At 42.5% G+C, this 24,240-nt stretch overlaps 1 protein-coding gene across 2 annotated transcripts in view; it reads left to right on the forward strand.

Moving 5' to 3' along the window:
• Nucleotides 1–24,240, forward strand: part of MYO3B (myosin IIIB) — a 346,597-nt gene that overhangs the window by 36,037 nt on the left and 286,320 nt on the right. The gene's annotated exons all lie outside the window — the stretch shown is intronic.

Here is a 24,240-nt window from a genome sequence, read left to right on the forward strand (position 1 = left end):
CCTTATCTGCACAATCACACAGCTATTACAGCCTTTAAAAATTTCTCCTGATTGCAATTTGCATTTCTGATTAGGTCTATTTATATGTAGATGAGACTCTGTGCCGTTCATCATCACAATGTTATCGTTTTGTACCTAATCCAGATGTGAACCACCACTCACCATTATTCCAAAAATGATTCCCACCCGTCAGAGTTAGTCTTTTGGCCTTTTCCAAAGTACAAAAACAGGTCATAGTGATTAGAAAGACAGACAAAGCTCTGGGCTTTTCACATTAATAGTCTGGTGAATGTTCAAAACAATGTAAGAATACAGGACCCCAAAACAGTATTGTATACAATCACATGTTAGAAAATGAGAAATGGTGTTGGGATGATTTGTGTGTGTGCTCTGATTTTTTTTTTACAAATGGTTTACTCTTTATATACTAGAGCAACATAATTTCTCAAATATCAGAATTAAGGTGTGGCTTCTGATTAGCAAGATGTATGTACTTTTGATTAGAGATCATCTACTTGGGTATGTTTTTCCTTTCTCTTTTTTTTAGTGTGCATTTGTGTTCGACCAATTGTTCGAAATTTTTATAGGATGATAAACGTGAGGCAGCTTAGAAGGTGCGTGTGTGTGGGCATGTGTGTGTGTGTGTATATTTAAACAGACCCTTCATCTCCAGTGACTCTTCTTAGCTTGCATCTGTGGCCCAGCCAAACCTCTGACCTCTATTAACCTTTATACTCTCACTCCCTTCAACTTCTTCCATCTTGGGAGAAACTTCCAGTGCTGAAACACAATTAACCATGCCCCCCACTGACTCCCTCGGAGCAGGATGAACTTCAGGAACAGGGCAATTGTTAGTAAAAGATTTTAGGGGTGACAAGGATCCGTATCCCAAAGTAGGTTGAAACTTTCTTTTTCTCCTCCTAGTGTAACCTCCTTCCCTTTCACTGTCTCTTGGTTCCTGTGCAAGTGATGAATCAGATTGAACTGGGGAAGGTCAACACTAATCGGTCAGGAGGCCGTGCGTGTGATTATGTGCTCACACTTGTCATTATCCCAACCTTACTGGTGGATTGACATTTCTGGGCAGGAAGGATGGAGGTTTTTTTTAAAAAATGTAGGATATTTGCATATACTGCATAGCTTTTTATACTAAGTTATTTACTTAAAAAGTATCCTGTCAGTTAGAATCCCACAGTTCTCTTATGAAGGGCTGTGGATTGACTCTGTGTGTGTGTGTGTGTGTGTGTGTGTGTGTGCGCGCGCGCTTGTGGGCAAGTGTATACTCTATCCTAATCGTGAGCACTAAAAATGCATTCTTTCCTCAGAAAACTGCTTGATAGAGATTGGAGAAATTTAACATTTACATATTCAAACAGGCACTTGAATCATTCACCTGTGGGTTTCATGGGTCTCTCTCTTTCATTATACTTCAGCATCTCCTTTCCTAACGGAGAAAAGCAAATGGCAGATAGTGAACAAAAATCCTTTGCAGCTGTTTGGCACCAGAACTTTTTTATTCCTCTTTGATTATGAGTATTATCGGTGTTCTGGAATTCTCTCCGATTAAACAGTGAAGTCCAGGCAGAGTGCTGTGGGGCCCAGACTACTGTGCATGGCTCTCCCCGGCCCCCGGCCTTTCTCACTCACCTCTTCCCTACAACCCTCTCCTGACTGGAAATAAATTGAGTAAATTACTAAGTAAGGAAAGGAAAGAAACCTTTTCCTGAGTCAGGGAAGAAGTGACTTTCACGAGTTACCAAGGACTTAGAAATGAATGGCATGCTGGTTCCATGTGAGGTGGGAGCCTCAGATGTCTATGGAGCAGGTGGTTACACAGGTTCCCTGGGCTCTGTCAGCAAACAGGAAGCGAGGCCGGCTGGATGTGCTGGATGTGCCCACACACGGGCCTCCTTGCTCTTCCCCTCCCGCCTCCACTCACCTTCTCCTTTCTTTTGACCTTCACATTAGAAGATGACACGTGGGGTAGCCGTGACCTGTCTTTGAAATCCTGCATGACTTGAGATCCTTCCCACATCATGAACACACGGAAATTATCTGCTGATTGGCAGAGGAGCCACTATTTGCTGAACCTGTCAGCATGTGTCATTTTGTCTAACGCCTTTGCTCTAAAAAAGTCACCCTTCTCTGACAGTCACTGCCCTGTCTATTGCTATTTTTCTCCAGGAGTTAGAAGAGAGGAAGGGAATGAAACCATTTCTCTGGGCATTAGCAGCTTCAACAACATCTCTCTCACGACTCTCCTAGAGACTCGTTTAGAATTCCAAAGGCTTAGAAGCATCTTGCAGATGACCTGGATATATTTTTCACTTAAAAGGAGATCTGTTTCATAGATGTATTTGCAAGAACCCATAGAGTTAGGAGAAATACACAAATATATACTGCTCTTGGTAACCAGTTATCTTTCCTTAGCGTGATGTCTTTGGCTAATGACCTCTTTGACCTCCACAGATAGGGGTCTGGAAAGTAGTGGGGACTAGCATGGGTGTGTTTATTGGACAAGGACTGAGAGCTGTGTCACCTGCCCATGTATTTGGGGCCAGATAGGAGCTGACTCTGTCCAGTGTCTCATTGCACAGTGAGTATTTCCACCTCACTTCTGTGGAAAAATGCAGAGTGTTTTCAAGATTCCCAGCAGAAATGACCTTGGCTGGAGGTGGATGGAACAGAATGGCCTGAACATCCCAGTCACTGAAGTCAGTGATTTTCCCTTCCTAAAGGGAAGTTTCCCTGGGAAAGGAACTCGTGATGATTACAGTTTACATTTGGGCTTATTTTCCTTACCAAATTTAAGTTGTAAACTGTACCCAACCACATTAGTTTCCTAGGTCTGCCACAAAACATCACCACAAACCTGGTGTCTTAACTCAGTTGAAATGTATTCTCTCGCAGTTCTCGAGGCCAGATGTCCAAAGTTAAAATGTCAGTAGAGCTGTGCTCCCTCTGAAGGCTCTAGAGGAGAATCCTTGTCTCCCCTTCCAGATTCTGGTGGCTCTGATGTTCCTTGGTTGGTGGCAGCATTCCACCTTTCTTTCTTATCTCTCTGTGTCTTTTTCTTTTCTGTCTGCTGGTAAGGACACTCATCATTGGCTTGAGGCCTCATCCTAATTTAGGATGATTTTGCCTCAAGATCCTTGTTTTAATTACATTTTCAAAAGACCCTTTTTCCAAATGACATCACATTCTCAGGTTCCAAGGGGACCTTGCCTTTAGGGGACCACAATTTAACCCACTACACTAACCAACTTTCATGTTCACCAGGTTCCCTGAGAATCTTAATTTAGGGGCAGAATATAAGCTGACTAGCTAAATGATGATGGAAAAATAATAGCTTAGGTTTATCGAGTGCTAACTAGGTGGCAGGCACAGTGCTATGCAATTCACATACACAAATGCCTTCAGTCCCCACATGACCCTGTGAGGTAGGTGCTGTCATAACCTCTTTTTCTAGAAGAGAAAACTGGAAACCCAGGGAGAAAGCCCATGGAGGGAAAGTGATTTGAACCTGTGAAGTTTGACTCCAAAGCCCACACATTTTGCAAATACATTGAAAAGTTAAAGCCCTTCCTTAAATTATATTTATTTATCGATGAATTGTGAAATAAGTACTGAGGGGACTGGAGAATAAAAGAATGAATGTGGGGGACAGTTCTCAGAGTTTTCTGAGAGGCTGTTCCCAGGTTATAATCCTCAAATTGGCTCGAATAGAATTTTCCATTCAAAAAAAAGAAGTGAATAAAATATCCTGGCCTTTAAGAAGCTTACAGTCCAACTTCTTTCTCCATGCTCCCAATTTCAAACTGACATAGTAAAACTGAGAGTTAGAATTTTATTAGCATCAGGGATTGTGTCAGTCAAGGAACTAAAGAACAGAAATCAAAAGTGTTGTCATAGATGAGCACCGGCCCTCCGTGGCTCATTGATTTATGACTCCCAAACCAGAAATCCCTCCCTTCTCCAAACTCCTCTTCAAGCAACTGCCTTTTATTTCCTAATTTAGAACACTTAAGACAAGTGAATTGCAGAACTTATGTTACATAACAGCAGAGAGGCATTTCAGGTTATCATTATTGGTACCCAGTAGTTTCTGTCCCACCCCACCCTCCTCCCAAAACTTCATGTGCCATGACTGTCAGGACAGTTTCTGATAGAGCCAGCATCTCTTCTCCTTCGTCTTCCTCTTATTTTTTTCAGTAGGAAAGCCTTGCTTTGGTTGTGGAGTAAATGGAAAACTATTTCTGGCACCCTGATTTGGAATGCATTTTCTCATGGAAACTATTTTAAATGGTTATTTAGGAGGAGGCGATGGAACACTTGAAGTTCTCATTTTTGGTGCATTGTTAGACTCTTGTGGCCAACTGGAGGTTTATAGTTGAGTCTACAGCCTGTCTCTAGAACTTTATGCTTATGGGAAAAAATGCTTTCCAAGCTCTAAACTACGCATTTATAAAAGTACTTTGGAACACAGTCTTCCTGGGATTTGGGAATGACCATGCTGTCCAGCGTAGAGCATCTCTAACTTTGTTCACTCTAAGTCAGGCTTGAGTGTTTTTTCTCTCAAGGAGAACATGATTTTACTGTCTCCTCCCCCATTCACTGGCAACAGTGAAATGGGCAGAAGTCGAATAGGAAAAAAAAGGGAGCAAGGAGGAGGAATCAAAAAGGATGCTCTTGGGCTACCTGGATGATGTGGGTGATGGAGCTCAGAAAGTGTGAATCTGTCTGAAAGATTTCCCTCAGGGTCTCCGTGCTTACAGTCAACTCTCGTTCTGAAACAGAATCCTCGGGCTGAATTTTCATTGAATTTTATCTGAATTTCTGTCATTTTTAAAAGGTAAGGATTCCTTTTATTCTGACTTTCCTAATTCACAAGCCAAATGGCTCCTACATGGGACGCCATCTCCTCAGCTGTGAGAAGATGCAGAGGCAGCAGGGAGTCCTGAGTCACCCGTAATTGTCTTACTGTTACAGAATTGTCACAGGATGTTTTCCATGAGGGCTGTGAAATATGAGGAAAAGAAATTAAAACTAAACTATTATTGAAGTGTAATGGGTGAGGGGGCTGGGTATTTAATGGCTCTGTAAGGCTGGGTTTACCCCGGGGGAACTTTGGTTTCTCTTCGCCAACCCAAGTCACTTAGCTGTTGGCCTCTGAGCAACAAACCCTCACAATCCCAACTTCATCATAAAGCAAGAAGTACTAGAAGAATTAGCATCGTTTAGCATTTATTGAGGGCCTAACAGTAAAAAAAAAAAAAAAAAAAAAAAAAAAAAAAAGTTTTGAAATACTCCAGTAGAAAAACAGTAGTCTTTTATGAGTCTTTTTCTTTCTTGGGGAGATTTCTAGTCCCATGTCAGTGGACTGTGGTCCCTATCCCTCAGGATACCTTAGGGGTCCTCTCTCTCCCCCAGAGTATCCTCTCCCTTTCCGTGGGAACGCAGTAGCTGGAGGGAGCTGGCAGAAATGTCTCAGAAGGCTTTGGCTCTGTGGAACATGTTTCCAAACTCATTTTAATTTGAGTCGAGCAGCTGGGGCTGTTAGTTCCTATGGAGGTGCAGCTTGCTGCCCCTCCTGAACCCTGGCAGGCAGGGCCAGTTCAGCTGCACAGGCTTTCCTTTGGGGATCAGATGGCAAAGCAGGAACGTGCCTTCAGGGACTGCTGGTCCCCATCCGTGTAGAGTAAGAAGCCCACTCTGAGAGAAGGGAGAGGCCAGAGAATGAGAAGGGTTGACTGTAAGCACTATCTGTGCTTTCTCCTTTATTACCCTGATTTTGTTGTTTTGACACCACTCACTTTGGCTAATTCTTATATAGCTCCTAAATGGTGGAGAGAGGGGCAAAGAGGGTAGGAAAGGAAATAGAGCTCAAAATAGTACCAAAGGGTTTGAGGCACCTGAGTTTCCTCTTGATCCCAGGAAAATAACTAGGGAATAATAGTGAGGAATAGTTATAAACTGCCTTCATGGGTTGGCATAGTGGAAGGGCAGGGGCAACACAAGGGTGAAAAGTGATAAGCTGGTAATCTGGATGAAGGTTCTTCACAGCTGGAGTTACCCATTCCTGGAGAATCCTGGAGTCACTTGGAGCCAGTGTCATCAGAAAGAAAACATAGTGTAGTGGTCAAGCATTGGTGTTTGTATCAGTTATCTACTGGTGTGTAACAAACCACACCCAAACTCAGTTGCTTAAAACCACAATCATTTATTATTTCTCATTAGTCTCTGGATTCTTGGGGTAGATCTTGGCTGGGCTTATTCATGCATCTGTGGTCAGCTAGGGACTTGGCTGGGGGCTGGCTGGTCTAGGATGGCCTTACTAGACAACTTGGCTGTGCTCCATGTGGTTTCTCATTGTCCAGCAGGCTAGGGAGGACTGTTCTCACATTGGTGACAGGGTTCTAAGCATAGATCCAGGAAGGGGTTGAAGATTGGGTTATTTTTACAATGAATTTACCTCAGTGTTCTATAGTCAGTCTGCAGGAGTTCTAATACCATTTCTACCACTTTCAGGCTGTACAGACTTGACCAAGTTACTTGATGTCTCTTCACCTCAGTTTCTCCCTCTGTAAAATGGACATATGAATAGTATCAGCCTCACAGAGTTGCTGTGAGCAATTAATGGGTGTAAAGTGCTCAGAATAGTACATAATAAGCATTCAATTTTTGCTGAATGCTATCAAAGAAAAAAAGTCTCAAAAGAATATTTATATTGTAGAATTTGCTTTCCCTTGTAGCTCAAGAATTGAAACCTCACATTCAAAGAGCCACCCATGAAATCGATCATTTGAAAGTTTAGCAGATTGATTAATTGATGATTATATGGGAGATTGAAAACAAAGGCTGATTTCTCAATAAATCCTTACTGTTGCCACTGCATCTGTCTGAAGGATCCTGCCTTGAATATCCATTGTCACAACTCCTTTGTTAACAGACACACTCCTAAGAGACGTGGAGCCCCATACACACCCATGAACGTGATGACAGGGCTGCCCACTAGGGAGCAGAGCTGGCCTTAGTCCCCCTTCCCATTATGTCTACAATGAGTGTTGATACCGTCATCCTTTGAAGAGAAGGGAGGCTGCAGGGCTTTTCCCTTCCTATCAATTCCATCTTTGTGGCAGCTTTGTGCTTGGTGGGTGGGTTGTGTGATGGGGGCTTGGCTGCCTCCTTCTACAGGGTCCCTTCAGCCCTCTTGGTAGGTACAGTCTTCCCCTGGATTCTGGAAATTTCTTGTCCCCAGGTAAAGGGACAATAGTAGGAGTGCTAGGCAGAGGACACTGACTCAAGATTGGGTTCCATTTTGCTACCACTTTCTCCACCAGAGGGAATGATTTTTCCAGCCCAGCCTGGAAAGGCTGAAACATTGGCAGAGGGAGACCGAAACCCAAGCCAGGTGAGGGAATTGTAAGGAGAGCACTTGGTTATTCCAGATGAGTTCAGGTTTCTCTGCTGGAAGGAATGATACCTGGGGACTGACAGAATATCCGGATGAGACTGCTGACCCACTGGCAGTGATCCTGAAGAGTTCTGGAGAACAGGAACAGCACTAGAGGAGTAGAAAGGGAGAGTGTGCTTCAGTTCTTCAAAAACGAGGAAGAAGACAGGATCTGCAAAGTGCTGTCTGGTGAGCTTGACTTTTATGCTGGGTTAATTACTAAGGTTCCTTTTTTCTCCTCCTTGAATAGTTTATGAATTCTTAGAAGAAAAAACTGTGATCACTAGGAATTGGCATGGGTTCACTAAAAATAAGCCATGTCAGTCTAATATCCTTGTTTGGCATTACTGCAGGCGAATACAAATGGGGACTGTTTTAGAGAGAATATATTTGGAATTTTTCCCTTAGGTAAAAATCTGTTGTGATATCTTTGTGGCCAAGATGGGGAAACACAGGCTGGAGCATTGGTGGTAGCGGTGAATCATAACCTAGGACGGATTGTATGGAAGGAGCACTGGATAATGTTTTGGTGTCAACATGATGGGAAATCTGGAGGCCTTGGGCAGGGCTCTACTGACCGTCCTGTCTGCTGAATGTTTTAAAATGTGTACTGAGTTGGAGGACATAGTAGTCTGTTGGTCACATTCATGAAAGGCTAGCTGGTGTTCTGGAGGACAGACTTAGTATCCTCAAGGCCTCTATTGCCAAGAACAATGGGATTCTCTAAGCAACTAGGCTTGAAAACCCTGGTGAGCTGTATATGCTGAGAGAGCCATGGCTTAATAAGCAATGAGGGGGAAATGAATTTAATTGTGGCTGTAAGTTCAATAGGGATCAAATGGTAAGACAGTCTTGCATGGTTAACGTGAGGTTTTAAAGTCAGAACAGGTAACCACCACTACACTGGCTCTGTCCCAACCAGAAGCCCTTTGGAATGATAGCTTCATTCTGGGCACCACACTCAAACTGCCACAAGAAGTTCTTACTCTGGCAGAACTCTAATGGGCATGAAGCTGGCATTCAAACAGAGATTTGAACACTTTGCTCTGGTTCTTTACCGGTCCATCATTTCACCTCTCAGAGGAGCATAAGTGGCACCAACCTTAAGCAGATTATTTTGCACTCAGATGACAGGGCCCATGTAAAGTGTTTCCTTCCGCATCCTCCCAGTACTCTGGGAGTGCTCACAGAGATGATTGTGAGTAGTTAGCAACTGCTGGGCTGGAGCCGCTCCCTACAGCAGTGAGCCTCACCCAGCACAGAGGTCCTTAGTCCTAGCTATGGCTTAGATTCTCCCGGGAGCTTTAAATATATCAGCACCTGGGTACCACTCCCAGAGATTCCAGTTTAATTGCTGGAGTCAAGCTCAGCATTTATTTAATATATAATTAATTTTATAAATACTTGTAATAATATGCATATTGTTTTTCATTTTAAAGTTCCCCCAGATAAAGTTCTAAAGTGCAACTAGGGTTGAGAAATCCCTGTCCTGAAACAACTATCAGACTGTTGTGTTTGTTTATTTATATTTCAAAACTACAGCATCTCCTCTGGAAATTCTGGTCCCTGCCTTCCCTACTCCTACCCTATGGTAGAGAATCAAGAAATTAGTATTGGACATTATGAAGAATGTAAAAGCAGAAAAAAGAATTTCAGCAGAATAGTCAGTGGTGACTTGGGGGATGAATTGTGGTATGTCTCCCACAAAAAAATATATTGAAGTCCTAATCCCACAGTACCTCAGAATTTGACCTTGTTTGAAAATAAGATCTTTGCTGATATAATTAGCTAGGTTAAGATGAGGTCATGCTGAAGCAGAGTAGGCCCTAAATTCAATATGACTGATGTCCCGCTAAGAAGAGGGTGATTTGGACATAGACCCACACACAGAAACATGTGAAGACACAGACGCAAAGGAAGACCGCTGAACTGCCACAAGCCAAGGAATGCCTGGACCACCAGAAGCTGGAAGAGATGAGGAAGGAGCTTTCCCTGGAGGCTTCAGAGGGAGCATGGTCTGATGACACTTTGATTGTGGACTTCCGGCCTCCAGAACTGTGAGAAAATGAATTGCTGTTGTTTTAAGCCACCTCATTTGTAGTGCTCTGTTATGGCAGCCCAAGGAGACAAATATAGCAATTTTATCTATTTTGGAGCCTGCTGGTGCTGGAGGGATGCCTAAGGTATGATCAGGGTCGGGGGGTTAGGGGTAGGAGGGAGGTGTTTGGCCTAGAAGAGTCCTGGGTGTCATGGAGGGTTAGAGTAGCCAGCCTTCCACTCCATCAACCCTCAGATAGTATTCCTGTAGAAATCAAGACGCTCTTACAGAACATGCCTGGCAGGACTCAGTTTGATTTTAGGTAGGAAGTAGATACATGAGATCCTCTTCTCCCTTGCTCTGGACCGCTGAGCCAAGACTTGCTTCCCCATTCAGCCCTGCCTGGGCAGGGAGAGCCCCTCTTTTCCGCAGTGCTCAGCATGGAGAAGGGAGCTCTATGGTTCTTCTCTGAGTTTCTTCCATCCTTAGGACTTCTGGAGTGGAGTACAGGATGAAAGGAGATGGTTCTTAACCTTTTATCTTTGCATCTCAGAATAAAGAGAATCCATGGTAGAAGAAGAACTTGGGGCATTGAGAAGTGGCTGTGGTGTCCCATCACATATCTGGGACAGGTATTGGGAGGTGAGTGAAGATTTCTCAAAAAATCCAGGTATCTACCTGGACAGGGCCAAGCAGTGTGGAGCATGATCCAAGGAGCAGCATTATCTGCTTCTCATGTCCCAAAGGGCCTCACACCTATAAAGAGGGGAGATGGGCATCCCAGCATCTTTCTTGGTCCTGGTCCTGTAATATGCCCCCATGTTAATTTCCTATTGCTGCTATAACAAATTATTAGAAACATAGTTGCTTAAAACAACAGAAACTTATTATCTTACAGTTCTGAAAGTCAGAGGTCTGAAATGATTTCCAGTGGACTGAAATCAAGAAGTCGTCAGGGCTGAGTTTCATTCTGGAGGCTCTAGGGGAATATCCATTTTCTTGCCTTTTCCAGCTTCTAGAGGCACCTGCATTCCTTGGCCCCTTCCTCTGTCTTCAAAGCCAGCAGTGGCTGGTCAGTTCTTTCTCATGTCTCATCACTCTGACACTGGCTCCTCTGCCTTCCTCTTCCCCATTTAAGGACACTTCTGATTACACTGAATCTACCCAGGGTAATCTTCCCATCTTAAGGCCAGTTTATCAGCTTATTAGCAACTGTAATTCCATCTGCAACCTTAATTCTCCCTTGCCATGTAACCTAACAATGTAATCTACCATATGCACAGATTCTGGGGTTTAAGACATGGACATCTTCGAGGTCCATTATTCTGCCTAAATTGCCCCTCAAAGCATTGTCCAGGAATTCTTAGAAGTCCTCAGGAGTGTGCACCACTTGTGCCCACAGCCATTTTGAGCTACCATCGTTAGGTGACCTCTGCCCTCTTATTTCTCTCCTGTCTGGCTTTTCTTTGCCCACATCTATTGCCCACTCAACCACCATCCCAACTCCCCTGCCTGCAGGGCTGCTGGTTCTGTTTACCCCCAAAGCCTCTAGTCTTGGGATGCCAAGGCACTGGTTCCCCCCAGAAGAAGGGAAGTAGCCTCTCCCCTGAGTATCTCTGAGCCACACTCTGTCACTTGGGTCCCCGCGCAACTCTACTTGTGCCCAGAGCCTCATCATTTTTGTTAGCTTCTGGCTCTCCTCTCTTGACAGAGTAGCATCAAATCCCTCTAGGATAACAGGGTCTTGACAGAGGTAATCAAGTTAAAATACAAGCCATCCAGTTTGTAGTACACGCTGTCATGGCAGCTGTAGGACACTAATACAATGGCCCATAGCCCTGAAAGGGGTTCAGGACCCAAAAATGTTTAAAACCACTGATGTAACCCAATGCAGTCATGAGCAGAGGAAGAAGCCCAAAGGCTAGGAGTGAGTTTCCCTAGGTGATACGGCTTACTAAGACAGATACGTGGCCAAGTCCCACACATTCTGACTCCTCAGTTCAACTTCAAGCCCAGGAGGGGTAAATGTGGGGATGTTGGCCTGCCCCCTTCATCACTAGATTTGCTGCTGGTCCTGCCTTGGTGGTCCACCTCTATCTGGCACAGCTCACCATTCTGCCAGCGACTTCACAGGAACAAGTGGGAAGTGCGCTGTGCCTTTACCTTAATGATACTCGCTTCTCTGGACAGCATAGTCCTCCTCCTGCGCCCCCTACACTTCCTTCTAGAAGTTCACATTTTGGCACTTCTGTGTCAACAAGGAAAAAAAAACCCTCAAGGGTAACTAAATATGTATATCAACAGGGAAATATTTCATTTGGTTGGTAATGATAAGCTCTCTGACTGGAAAGGAGTTGAAAAAAATCAACATAACTGGCACAAAATACAAATAAGGAAACAATGACCCCAGGGTAAAAAAAAGTTTGCCAAATGAGTTGGCAAAATGTAAGAGTTCCCTAGTTAAAACTATTTTAGTTCTCTAGAAGCATGTGTGTGGAGTAGTGACCTACTTACAAATGGACTGTAAATTGATGCTTGGAATTAATTTATGTAATCATCTGATAAATATTCATCAAGCATAGACTGTGATCAGGCACTGTGTCGGGCACAGCAGTGAACAAGACTAATTTCCTGTCCTCATGGAGTTTCTATATTAGAGGGGGGAGAGAAATGGTAAGCAACAAAATATATAACCTGCTAGATGGTGATAGTGGCCAACTGAAGAAAGTAAGGTGTGACAAGGGGAATAGAGGGTGACAGCTGGGGTGGGATTTATTATTATATAAGGTGCTGAGAGAAGGCCTCTCCAGTAAGGTAGAGGGAAGAGTCTAAAAGGAGCGAGGGGACAAGCCATGCCTGGGGAAGGAGTAAGGGCAGAGGCCCTGAGGTGGGAAGGAGGTGGGCACATTTTAGGAACAGCGAGGAAGGCGAGGCAGCTGGAGCGCAGTGAGAGAAAGGGAGGGAGGGAGGGAATAGGTGATGGCAGAGAGAGGACTGGGGACAGGTCACGTAGCCTGCTGTAATGATTTTTTATTTTTCTATGAATGAGATGGAAAGCCATCAGAGTTTGGGGCAGAGAAGTGATATGAAATGACTTCTGTTTAAAGAGATCTTCTGGATAGTACGTGGAGAATGGAATGTTAGGGGTGGGAGATAGGAGTAGAGGCAGAGAGACAAGGTAAGATACTCTAAGCTGTAATAACCCAGGTAAGGGAGAATGGCACCTTGGATCAAGGTGGACATGGTAAGAAGTAGTTGGATTATGGATATAATTTGAAGGTTGAGTTGATAGGATTGCTGATGAATTAGATGTAGGGCATGAGAAAAAGTGAGGAGATAGTGAAAAATCTCAAAAGATGTTGGCTGGAGAAACTGGAAAACAGGAATAACCATTTTCTGAGGTGGTAATGATTGTGGGAGGAGCTGAATTGGTGAGGGGATAGGGCAGGAATGAAGAATCCTGTTTCAGATATTAAGTTTGAAATACACATTTGTCAGTCAAGTAGAAATATTGAGGAGGTATTGAGACACAGGCATCTGGAGCTCCATGGAGATATCTGGTCTGATGTCATCAGATGGGAGTCATCAGAATATACAGGATATTTAATAACATGAGCCTGGTAGACTTTACCTGAGCAGTGGGTGTAGATAAAGAAAGCATGAGGTCCTGAAGGCTACTCCCCCATTCAGAGATGGGAAAGATGAAGAGAAACCAGGAAAGGAGTTTGATAAGAAGTGGCCATTGAGGCAAGAGGAGAATGAAAAGAGGGTGGTATTCTGGAAACCAAAGTAGAAAGGGATGAGAGAGAGAGTGATCAACTGTATCAAGTGCTCCTGAGTCAAGTAAGACAAAGATTGAGAATTGACTATTAGATCTGATGACCTGGAGGAAACTGGTGACCCTGTCAAGAGCTGTTTCAATGGAACTGTGGGGATAAAAACCAAATTGGAGTAGAGTGTGAGGTGATGGCCATATTCTGTTTCTTGAGCTGGGCAGTGGTTACACTAGTGTTAGACTTTATATTATATATTACATAATAAACACTTCAAAAAGGGCGGGGAAGTTGAGATAGTGATCATAGGCAACTCTTTTTATAAGTTTGCTTTAAAGGGATCAGAAAAATGGGACATTAGCTGGAGGAGAAGATAAAGAATATATTTTCTAAGTTTCAGTGGTCATTTGTATGAGTGTCATTAGGTAGGGGACTTCCAGAATGCACACATAAGACCATGGTGTATGTTATGTGTATGATACGGTCTTTCATTATGAAATGTATGCAGTATGAAAAATATGTTCTAGAGAAACATGCCTGGTTGTGGCATGATACAGTATTTAGCATTGTTTTGTCCCACCTAGGATGATTTGATGATCTCTGTTAATCTGTATCTTTGGGGTTGAAGATACAAATATCTAAGAATAAAATAGATTGGGCAAGCTTAATCAGGTTCAAAGTTAAATATGTAAATATTTAGGATACCATCAATTGAATGTATAAGCGCCTACAGTGTATGAAGGATTGCACAAACCTGCGGAGATCAGCCAGGCAGAGCTTCTGTCCTCAGAGCTCACAATCTATTTGAAACTCCCTCATGTATTGAAGAGTACATAGAAGGCAGACAGATTAAGGTGTAAAGGATGTGGAGATGTAAGAGGAGAAATACTAATTTTGACCAAGGAGATCCAGGAAGGTCTGCATTTGTACCAGTGCTGAACCATTACAGATGGACGAGGTGATGCTTCAGAAGGGAAGTGAAAGCACAGGTGGGGGAAAAGTGGTGCAGAAGTGGTCCAGGTCTGGAGTTGCAGGGATGAGAGATGGGACTAGAAAGTTACCCCAAGATCCCCACGCCGAGGGTCTTGATGGCCATCCAGAGCACTTTGTTGGGACTGCAAAGAACTGTTCTCCAGAAGGACAAGAGGACAGTGACAAGAACTCCACTTGGGTTTTGGTAAGACACTTCTAGAGACAGAGTAAGCATGAAAATAGGAGTAAGGAGGCTAGGAGGGCACACAGAGACTGTGCCAGGGCCCAAGCAGTCAGCGCACAGCAGAGGCGCAGGGTGGTAGAGGCGTGCATGTCAGGACTCACTGATGCTTGTGGGGCACCGTCTGCAGGCCAGGTAGAAATCAGGGCTGATCCTTCCCCAGGTCTTCATGGGCGTGCTTCCCCCAGCCGTGTCCTGAGACCTCCCTATAAGTCTGGGGGTCTCAGTCAGAACCATGTACCTGGGTTTTGCCATGTCAAGTTCTCACTCCTGCATCTACTTCTGCTCACTCCTTTGTGTATTGGGGGTCATTTGTGTATTTGATCATCTCTCTGATTGGATGGAAGGGCCTTTGAGGGCCTGGGACTATAACTTTCTGAATCTTTGTATCTGGCATAGTAACTAAGAAATTGTATGCATACAATGTTTTCAAATTTTTTAAAAATAAAAACTGGTTTTTCAGGTAACTGAGCATAGCTGTATCATCAAACGTGTTTCAAAATATAGAAAGAGAAATTGGTTTGCTGGAAAAGTATAAGACCTAAACAAAGAAAAAAGACAGTAGGAGACTGTAAAAATTTGAGAGGCCAAGTGGCGTAGGCTTCTAGCATCAGACTTCTTTGGTTTATTTATTTGGTTATTTATTGCTGCATAGCAAATAACTCTAACACTTAGTGGCTGAAATGCTTAGTGGCTTGAACAACAATTGATAGTTTATCATGATTCTGTGGGTCAGAGATTCAGGCAGGTCTTGGGTAGATGGTTTTTCTCCTCCACAGAGTAAGAATCAGTTGGAGCACTGGCTCAGCTGCTGCATTCAGTGAGCAGTTGAGTCGTCCGGGAGGTCTGGGAAGTCTTCACTTACATGCCCTGGGCTCCTCCACAGCCTCCTCTCTCCACCCAGCTTCCTCACAGCACGATGGTCTCGGGGTCGTTGGATGTTTTACGTGGCGGCCAGCTTCCCAGTGTGAAAGAGCAGAGCTGCAGATCTCATAAGGCCCCGCCACGGAAGTTATACACATCACTCTGCCACAGTCCTCCGGTCACAACAAATCACAGGTCAGCCCAGACTCAAGGGGAGGAAAACAGACTCCACCTCTTCAAGGGAGGAGTGGCAGAGAATGTGCAGCCATCTTTAAGCCACTACACAGACATTCCTGGATTTGAATCTTGGGTCTGCTGTTGCTGGTTGTGTGATTCTGGGTGAGGTATGTGGACTCCCTTAGCTGAGATAATATTGATGGCGGGGGCTGTAAGGGAAAGAGATGATATGCCAAAGTGCCCTGGCATGTAGTAGGAGCTCAATAAATAGTGGCTACTCTTATTACTACTGACATGTGCAGTTAAAGCTAAATAAAATGAAAACTGGAAAGAGCACATCTATTGGATTTGACATTTAAGAGACCTTTGGTATCTGCCTGATTTTGGAAGAGAGTGGAAGTGGAAGAGCAAAAGCCAGTGGCAAAAGTTAAGCCATAAGTGGATTTGAGGGCAGTGAGCTCAGCTTGGCAGTGAAGGGGGGAAGTAAAGTGAAAGGGTCTGTCATATGGAAAAATGAGTTTAAGCTGAAGGGCAAGTGGAGAGGTGGAAAATGACATGTGAGAGGAGATAATTGATGAGGGCAGGGCTTTAAAAAGGCTTCTTAAGATTTCACAGACTCGTATTTAGAATGTTGTGATTATGAGCCAGAAAGTTGCTGAGGTTTGCTTTCATAACAGGACTTTGTCTCTTTATTTAACTTCTCTTACTTCCTGATAGAGGGGTCTCTAATCCTCTCGCCTCCCAAAGTCTCTGTCTTGTTGGAGATAGACACAGAATATGTAGCTCCTCTAGATTTGTAAGTCTTGGCCTTAATTTTAGAGCACTATGAATTCTTTGCCTATAAATCACATCACTGGAGATTCCAAAACTCTGAAAATGTTCATGCATTCCAAAAAGATTCTAAAAGAAAGCACTTTTCTATGTAACTTGGAAGGTAAATGTGATTTAAAAAAAAAAAAAAAACACCAAAACCTTCATCATATGTGAATTTGGGAGTAATTATAGCATGGCTGGGGCCAAAATCAGCAAATTAGAGTTATTAGGAACACAGCCAGGCTCTAGGTGCCCAGGCTGAGGTGTGGGTAGTCACAAGCAGAAGGCAGTCAAGGTCAGGCCAGGTGGGGGCCAGGACACAAAGTAGAGAGGTAGTCAGGGAGTTAAAGGACGTTAGTTCTCTGGTTGGATTACTGTTCAGATAATGCCAGACTTTGTTGCTTGAAGAAAATTTGTGATCCTACTGAGGGTTTACTTTTAGCTTCCACTCTTACACCTTCATTTCTCTCTTCTCTCTAGTTAGTATCCATCTCTCCATCACTTGTCTCATTCCAAAAGATATTTAAGGCCATTTACGAAAACAGACTATACAACAAGATGAAAACATATGAGAGGAGGAATTTTGCATGAATAGAAAACAAAGATAGGAAAAATATTAAGCCAAGGGGAGGTTGATAAACAAAATGCACAGCATACTTTCTTATTTACTCAGGGACCACACATTTGTTTTTGAGCTTCCTAGCTGCCAAGGCAAAAAGCAGTATAGAATCAGTTATATGATTTGCAGTATTCAGATTAAAAACAAAAGCAGTGTGCTGAGGATGGGTAACATAGTAAAAAATGTTTTCACCATCATCTTCATGGTAAATCCAACAAGTTTTTCAACATAGATTGATATTATGACTATAAAGAAAAATTCAGTCAAAATTAATAAAACAGTGCAGTTCACACATAAAGCTCTCTGGTGGCTTGGCCTAATACAAGATTAATTTTTGGATTTTCTAGAGTAATAGATTAAATGCCCACCTTGGCTATAAAACAAAATATGTCTAAAGTCAATAAAGCATCTAATTTAATTTTTTTCATATTTATTTATCTATTTATTATTTTTTAAAATTGGAATATAGTCAGTTTACAAATTTGTGTCAATTTCTGGTGTACAGCATAGTAGTTCAGTCAGACATATACATATATTTGTTTTCATATTTTTTTCATTATAGATTACTACAAGATATTGAATTAATTTTAATTTTTAAATTAACTTTAATCCATGTCATTTCCTGGCATACTCCTTGAGTTAAACAAATGGATTTCTGGGTAACTGATCAAGTTGATTTATTGTTGGTTATAAACTAATTATATTTTTGTAGGATATCTGCCAGAAATTATGACTTGTTTTAGAATATTCTTAAGAAATCCTTTCTATGGCTCATTCCTCATCTATTTCTTAACAGTTTTTATGTGTATGTGTTTTTTTAAAGTCAACTTTCTGTGTTTGAGTGTGCTTATCATCCTTTTCTCTGTCATGTGGGGGAGTGGAAGGACTGCACAAGTGAGAGAAGGAAGTCCCACGTTCTGTGGAAGTGTCATAATAACTAGGGATCTGTAGTGAGTTCATACCTCTGAGTTCATGGAGTCTCATCCATGGAGTCAGAAATTAAAGGAAGTTCAGTAAGAGCTACAGACAGTTCTGTGTTGTTCTTAACAGCTTTCCTTGATGGTAATCGTGTAAAATAGTCGATAATGGACAGAGTGTTTGAAAGAAGGAATCCTAATGGAAACTGTTCAAAACATTAAATTGAATGTTGAGTAACTTGGGGTTATATGCTTAAAACTTTGCTTTTCTGTATAGTAATTCATTCAATTTATTGAAAAATTTTGCCTACTCTACCATAAACTTGGAGGCTAGAGGGGATGAGGAGATACATTTTAAAATGTAAGACTCCACTTTTCTTCAGTCTTCTAGTCATCTAGTTAAAAAAACACATGAAACAGGTAAATAATGTGAGTATATAAAGGAGGACCAATGAGCAATACTGAGATGGAAAGAAAAGATTTGTAACATATATAACAGATAAAAAAATTAATATTTGTAATATATAAATAATGCCTTAAAATAAGTAAGAAAAAGGTGGTCTCATTAAAAAAAGGGTAAGGGATAGAAGTTGGCATTCCACAGAAGAAATTCAAATGGCCATTGAAACATGAAAAACTGCTCAAACTGTTCAAATCACTCTACATAGAAATCAAGAAAATGTGAAGTAAACTAATGGGACACACTTGAGCTGCTTCATAGGGTGTGAAAGTGAATCCAGCTCTGCCCAGGTGATGGTGAGATGCAAACTGGGGATCTGCTGTTTACTCATGTGGTTGCACGTCTCATTAAGGGTTCTTAACATGAGAGATTTCTGCCACACAGTGTAGGTCGGGTATGTAATGATGTGTACTTTTCATATGACAGTTGCCCCCAAATATTTCACCTGCAGCTCGAGAGATAGCTTAGAAAAAAGCTCGCTGAGTCCATTTTAGAGTGTATGTGTAGGCCACCAAAGTAGCATGTTCCTAAGAGATCTTCAAAGTAATTTTGACTATATGTGGGTTTTTGCCTTACCACTTTAGAACCTACACTCCATCCCTTACAAGTAATGTGATTTTACTATGCCACTTTTTTTTTGTAAAACTGGGAAAGACTACTAATGAAAAGTGTTGGTGAGAACGTGGGGAAACCAACCAGCATTACCATTCTTGATGGGAATACTGGTAAAGCCTTTTGGAGGGTAGTTTATCAGTATCTATCAAAATCTGAATAAAAAGACACTTTGGCACAGGGATTTTCTTAGAAATCCACCAATAGACACACTACGAAAGCTCATTGAAGTGAATGTACCAGAATGTTCATTGCAGGAGTTTTGTATTAGGAAAAACTATCTTCAGTAGAGGAATGGCTAAACAACTATGATATATACATTCTATGGAATGATATGCATCCATTAAGAAGAACTGTATGTCCTGACCTGGAAAGATTTTGAAAACAGAGACTCTCAAACTTTAGTGTGCATTAGAATCACCTGCAAGACTTGTTAAAGCACAAATTGCTGGGCCCTGCCCTCAGATTTCTAATTCAGGAGGTCATGTGGGATGCAGCGCAGGAAGAATTTGTATTTCTAAACAAGTCTCACATGATGATGATGATGATATCTGGGGTCTATCCTTTGAGAACAACTGTTCCAAAACTCAGCGTTCAATGAAGAAAATCAAGTTGAAGATTCTTATGTACAATATGGTCCTAGTTATGATAAGTCTCTGCATATTTGAATGAACATAAACTCATGGGAAAAGTCTCAAAAGATATGCTACATCAAACTGTTAACAGTGCTTCCCTCTGAGAAGGGGCAGCCCTTTTACTTTGGTTCTATGCTTATGTATTAATTCAGTTTTTTTACGAGGAGGATATATTTACATATGTTAAAAAGAAATTATAAAAAGAAACAAAAAGAGAACTAGTAAGTCTGTTCAATAGTTTTAAGAGAAATAGGACTAGAGTTTGGATGAGAAGGACTGATAATGATAGGTGATAGGGCAACAGAATCCAAAGTTTCCACTTTGAGTTTGGGTAAGCTCTCAGACTCTGGACACAGAGCTGCTTAGATCTGAGCCTGTTCACCTCTTCACTTCTCCCAGAGACTGTTCTCTCAGATTGTAGATTTGATGTTTCTACTCCTTGGTCTTATCCCAGTGCTGTTTAAACCTGTGCTATCACCTTGCACAATTTGGGCCCCTGTTCTTGTGGCCCTTCCCCGTGTGAAAGCCCTTCATAGCCTGACAGTCACTGGTAGAGTCACCTGCAGCTGTTGCAAGGTTGTTGGGATGGTACCTTAGGATAGGGTTTGGTGCAGGTGAGGAGTCAGAGCTGTGACCTGGGGAAGGGAGCTACTCACCAAGGGAGCTGTAACTTCTGGCTAGCCATTGCATGAACTTACTTAGACGTTTGGTAACTTTCATTGTTGATTCCATCAGCCTTTCTCTCCTTGAATTTGTATGGTAAATGTGAGAGAAGAGAAAGAGAAGAATTTTACCTCAGCTACCATTCCTGCTACTCCTATTAGTTCTACAGCCGTGGAGTTGTGTAACACTTCACCCCTTACACACTGTATCCACATTCATTATCTTGTTAATTCTCTGAAAGGAAGTGTTATACTTATTTTCTAGGTATGGAAACTGAAGCCCCATAAAGATTGCTACTAGGTAGCAGATTTGGAATTAATATCCAGGTTTTGTAACCTAAAGTCCAGGTCCAAGAATTCAAAAATGAAAAGGACCTCTTCCTGTTCTCAGGGTGTTATTTTAGTATTTGTTAATGGGGTAAAGAAATGGGTGGAGAACAGAGAATTTAAAAGTGGTGAACATGTTTCAGCTCTAAGGCCTCTAATTGGAAAGTGGCATAATCGTAAAATATTATAATTTTATTTTTCAGTAATGCACACAGTTCTTTTCAGCAAAATAGAATTGTATAGGTAGCTCATAAATCTCCTGAATGGGGGGCCTCCGATGCCTACAGATATGGATAAATCACACTGAGAGGATGCTGAACCGTGAAATGATTCTGTTAACATGTCATCTGTCTAGGATATATTTTCAAATCTCCAACAGAAGGGTCTAAATTATGAAGGGAGGTGGCCTAGCAAAGCTGATACTTTGGTATTTGATACGTTTAACCTCCTGCATCTGCTGCCTCTGCTTGTGTCAGTTCTGACCCAGTGGATGAGGTACAACATGGCCTAATGCTGAGAGTCACTGAAATTAACCATTTTAACATGCAGTGAACCCAGAAATTCCTGAAGATGTGTTATCTTGTGAAAAGTGATATATTAATTCTCCTTGTCTGGTCTTACTAAGAAATAGTGAAAATTGCTGAGTCGTAATGAGAATTTTGACCACAAAGAAACCAAATTTAATGAGTTCTTGCTGTTAAGCCCAGTACTGATTCTGATGTCACCTACAGTGGTATTTGGAAACTTCCCTTGAAATGGCTTTTGTTTTCAAATTGCTTTGAATGTAGTCTCAGAATTCGATGAGGGGACTAGTAGGTTTGAGTGGCCTGTGTGCACCTGGGTTTCAGTATACAACAAAGTGAAAATAGCTCTTTATGTCTAGAAACCTTGCAGGTGCCAGCTGACTGGTAAGGTACTGTTATTTTTCGACATTTTATCTTAATGCCCCTAGCACAAGTGACTTACTGTTTCTAAATGAGAACAAAAGAAAACATTTCATTTTTGATTTGGCACATGGAATGGGCTTTTCCAGCGGTTCTCAAAGCTTGTTCCCTGAACCAGTAGCATCAACATCACTTGGGAGCATGTTAGAAATGCAGATTCTCAGACCCTCCCCTAGACTTACAGAATTAGAAGCTCTACAGATAGGGCCTCGTGAGCTGAGTTTTAACAAGCCTGCGGGCTATTCTGATGCTCCCTAAGGCTTGAAAACACCTGGGTCCCTTTCCAAGCCCTCTGCTACCTTGATGTAGGTTCCAAGCCCTCTATTACCTTGGTGCAGATTCTCATAATGCCCCCGACCTGAGCCATTGGAGCAGCCCCTCCCAAATGATCTCCCTACCTTCAAACTCTCCATTCTATTCTCTACAGCACTGTATGCTTTTTTAATGAAATTTGAATTTCATCTTGTCACCAGTGGAGCGCTCAACACTCTAGAGGGAGCCCAAGTTTCCCCCATTAATCCACTCACTCCCAGGGAGTGTCCCCAGGCAATGGATGCAATAAGACCACAATATTGATGGGTGTGGGGTGGGGTGGGGTGGGAGGTAGTAACCATTATGGGAGGGAATATTGGGTAATTGATCTTTCTTCCTTTTCTTTTAATGAAGTTGTATGGTTTGTATGTGTTTTCCTTGGGATCAACTTTAGTTGCCATCTAAGATTTAGGATCAAGAGGGTCAAGATTCACAAGTGGGTCTCTAAGAAAGATTGAAAGAGGCTGCTGAGCCTGCTTTTGGTATAAGCATGAGGGCTGCCTGGAGCCAAGGCAAAAGGGGTCCTCTCAGCTCTCAAGTCTGACCCACCTCACACAATGACCGTCCAGGAGGTTGGGGTCAAAGCCTGAGCCGATAATTAACAGAGCAGCCTGGAGCAGTCCTGCTTTTCTCTCTTGGGAACTAGAGGCAAATGAAGAGATCTGAGAATTCTGAGACCCCAGGTCCTTGCTGTATATTATCCTAACAAATCTAGGATCTTCCTCTTGCCTCAGATCCCTGAATGACCCACATTTGCCCACAAGGTGAAGTCCAGAGCTCTTGCTACAGCCTGTAAGGCCCTTCATGTTCTGGTTCCAACTTGTTTTCTCTTGACACTGCCTGAATGCACCCTGTTCTCCAACCATATCAAATTAAGTTTCCTGAGGAAGACCTCTTTCATAGTTCTTTACATTTTTCACATACTGTATCCTCAGCTGGGAATGCTCATGCCCACTGTCTCTCACATACTCCACATCTTCCACATTCCCCTTGGACCCTGCCACTAACTACATGGTGACCTTTCTTTAAAACCCAGCTCATACATCACCTCCTCTGTGAAACCTTCTGCAAACCCATCAGGCAGGATTGGACATGTGTGTGTATTTATCACATAGTGTTGGTCTAAGAATTACTTTTTGTGACAATTGCCTTATTCCCACAGTAAGATATTCCCAAACTCAAAATGACCCCAATTTCCTGGGCCTTATGTAATAATAAGAGTCTGAGACTCCACGTTGAAGGGAGAGGGCTGTGGATGCCATAGGTTGTGGTGCTGGGCCAATATGACTTCCTATCTTAGGAATTTTAACTTAGAGGGTCGTTCCAACTGGCAGTATAATATCAGTATAGACTGGTTGGCTTACAAACAGCAGAAATTTATCTCTTCTAGTTCTGGAGGCTGGGAAGTCCAAGATCAAGGTGCTGGCAGATTCTGTGTCTGGTGAGAGTCCACTTCCTCGTTCATGGACAGCCATCTTCTCACTACGTCCTCATGTGGAAGAAGGGGTGAGGGATTTCTCCAGGATCTTTTTCAAAAGGGCACTAGTCCCATTCCTGAGAGTTCTGCTCTCATGACCTAATTACCTCCCACAGGCCCCACATCTAAATACCAGCACATTAGGGATTAGGTATCAACATACGAATTTTGAGGGGAAACAAATATTCAGTCTATAGCAGTATATGAGCTGAAAGGTTGGAAAGAGTGGAGGCTAGGATGGTCATAATGGACCTGTATCAAGATGGATAAGTAGAACCAGCTGAGGGAAAAGGAAAGTGCGAGGGAGAGAGGGGGAGGGGGGAAGAGAGACGGGGAGGGAGAGAGAGAAGAGGGAGGAGGGGGGCGAGGGAAAAAAGAGAACTAAACTGACTTTAGGAGTTGGTGAGACTACGTGTTTTAGGAATCTGATCCAAATTTCTTACCTTTCCTGTTATCAGCCTGGTTCACTTGGGGCCTGTCTGAATGTAATTTTGTGTTCTCAGGTTTATTGTAGTGCTATAGCCTTAAATAAAACTCCTTTTGCTCAAGCTATTTGAAACAAATTTTTCTTCAGTGCAACTAGGAGAGCTTTGACTAGTCCATCTCTGGGAGCTTTCTGAGGAAAGATACAAGGCGTCCCTTCTCTGTATCCTCAGTTCCTTATAGCACTGTGCCTGCTATTGGTAGGCACTTAGTCAGTACTGAATGAGTGAACTAACGCTAGGCACTAAGGATGCAGCAAAGCATCCAGGAAATTATTCTGTAGACTCAAAACTGAAAAGCATAGGGGTGAGAGGTGGTAACTGACTGCAAAGGGGCACCAGGCAACTGTTTGGAGTGATGAAAGTGTTCTCCATCCTGATTCTGGTGGTGATTACATGTCTCTATATGTTTGTTAAAATGCATAGAACTGTACACCTAAAAAGGAAAAGTTTTGCCTAATG

Source organism: Camelus bactrianus, chromosome 5, assembly GCF_048773025.1.
Source record: "Camelus bactrianus isolate YW-2024 breed Bactrian camel chromosome 5, ASM4877302v1, whole genome shotgun sequence".
Lineage (NCBI taxonomy): Eukaryota > Metazoa > Chordata > Mammalia > Artiodactyla > Camelidae > Camelus > Camelus bactrianus.